Source organism: Vulpes vulpes, unplaced genomic scaffold (assembly GCF_048418805.1).
Source record: "Vulpes vulpes isolate BD-2025 unplaced genomic scaffold, VulVul3 Bu000000642, whole genome shotgun sequence".
Classification (NCBI taxonomy): Eukaryota; Metazoa; Chordata; class Mammalia; order Carnivora; family Canidae; genus Vulpes; species Vulpes vulpes.
Genome location: NW_027325668.1, coordinates 2,413,530 through 2,415,829, shown reverse-complemented (window position 1 = coordinate 2,415,829; position 2,300 = coordinate 2,413,530). Strand labels below are relative to the sequence as shown.

The window sequence follows — 2,300 nt, the reverse complement described above, 5'->3', positions numbered from 1 at the left end:
GGTGGGTATAACACAAGTCCTCACTGTTGCTCCTTGGTGCATCACCAGTGTCCAAAGCAGACAAGAGTCCAGGAAAGTCCCACCACGTCAATGACTGGCTGTGTGGTCACAAAGGATGTCTGTCCTTTCAACTAGTAGCAATTTTTCAAGCTCCTAATACTGATGAAAAATACTAGATTTCAGCAAAGTAGTAGACAAGACCTCTCTTCCCAGAAGACAGGCCAAATCTTCCTTCAAGTTGTTGAAACCTGTAGTGCTAAGGAGTCAACCGCAAAATGGTTCTGGCAGCCTTAGGAATTCCACCCCACTTCCCTGAGGTCAGCCCAGCCAAGGGTGTTTTCCGTTGTAACCAGCAGGTTCCTGGGGGAAGTCCGGATCTCCAGGGCCCCATTGCAAAGACCCAATTACCGGGAACTGGGCAAAAACCTTGAGAGGCAAATTTGCAAAGCTTGGACTGAGCCTGAACTCCTATGTGCTTTCCAGTGGTGTTCCTCTAACCTTACTCTACTGCGTTGGTGAAGTGTTAAAGTGAATCCCCTGCATGAAACTGATCCAGGAAGATGAAGTCATTACTGACAAGCCCAGACACTTTCCTTGTGCTGCCCCTGATCCTTATCAAAGGCAAGATTTATCAAGTGATAGAAGTGAAAACACAGGGAGGGGAGCGGCGCGGGTGATGCGGGCCTGGCCTTGGCGCCCCCGCGAGCCCCGGGCCGGCGACCCCGCCCTGTGAGTGGGCCCGGGGCCCAAGCCCACGTTGGAGGCCGCCGGCCGCGCGCGCACGCGGTGCCTGAGGATGATGCCCACGGCGTGCTGCTGAGCCTCGCGCTCTGCATCTCCCTGGCCTTCTGGGTGGTGTCTCTGACCGCCAGCACCTACTACGGCAACTTACACCCTATTTCTCCTTGGCGTTGGCTGTTCTCTGTCGTCGTTCCTGATTTGATCGTCTCCAATGGCTTTAAAAAGAAAAGTCTAGACCACAGTGGGGCCTTGGGAGGGCTTGTGGTTGGATTTATCCTAACCATTGCAAATTTCAGCTCTTTTACCTCTTTGCTGATGTTTTTCCTTTCTTCTTCAAAACTCACTAAATGGAAGGGAGAAATAAAGAAGCGTCTAGATTCAGAATACAAAGAAGGTGGGCAGAGGAATTGGGTTCAGGTGTTCTGCAATGGGGCTGTGCCCACAGAGCTGGCCCTGCTGTACATGATAGAAAATGGCCCCGGGGAGATCCCGATAGATTTTTCCAAGCAGTACACCGCTTCCTGGATGTGTCTGTCTCTCTTGGCTGCACTGGCCTGCTCTGCTGGAGACACCTGGGCTTCAGAAGTGGGCCCGGTTCTGAGTAAAAGCCCGCCGAGGCTAATAACAACCTGGGAAAAAGTTCCAGTTGGGACCAATGGAGGGGTCACGGTGGTTGGCCTTGTCTCCCGTCTACTTGGCGGTACCTTTGTGGGCATCACCTACTTCCTCACACAGTTGGTCTTCATTAATGATTTAGGCATTTCTGCTCCCCAGTGGCCAATTATTGCATTTGGGGGTCTGGCTGGATTACTAGGATCAGTTGTGGACTCATATTTAGGAGCTACAATGCAACTTACTGGTTTAGACGAAAGCACAGGCATGGTGGTCAACAGCCCAGCGAATGAGGTGAAGTACATAGCGGGGAAACCCATTCTTGATAACAACTGAAGAAAACAGGTTCACTGCATTGTTATTGCCCTCTTACTCCCAACTGCTGCTTGGGGTTTCTGGCCCATGGAGTGAACTTATTTTTTCCTTTACAAAGGTTGAAAACTGGCAAAGTCAGCTAAATTTGCAATTCCAAGTTTCATCCTAAGAAGAATAATTGTAATGGCAAAGAGGAAATACCAGCGCTTCCCATATTCCATTGTGATGAAATTCCACATTTTTCCTCTCATTAACTCCCCTGTAACAGCTGACCTCTTTGTAGTGAAAGAGATGTGTGCATAGACCTTATTCATATTTTTCTTCTGAATAGAGCTTCTTAAGCAATGAAACTATAATGTCCCTATATATTGCTGAGCTGAAATTTCCTACGTGGTAAATACAAATTTTGTTTTGTTTAAACCAGTGTAGGGACTAAAAGTATAATGCCACTAGTACCAGTTGCCCAAATTTTAATTTTGGGGAATTTAAACTGATGTGTGTGGAAGCCTGAATAAATGTAGTCCTGGACTTCTTCCATTACTTGCTATTTCCAGTTGTGAAAAGTGTGGAGTTTAAGTTCTTAGTATGCTACTCCACATTTGTTTTTCTTTCCTCAGGGTTAGAATGAAAAT

At 47.7% G+C, this 2,300-nt stretch overlaps 1 pseudogene; it reads left to right on the top strand.

Moving 5' to 3' along the window:
- Nucleotides 1-275: 275 nt before the first annotated feature.
- Nucleotides 276-1,689, top strand: LOC140596390 (transmembrane protein 19 pseudogene; annotated as a pseudogene).
- Nucleotides 1,690-2,300: the final 611 nt, after the last annotated feature.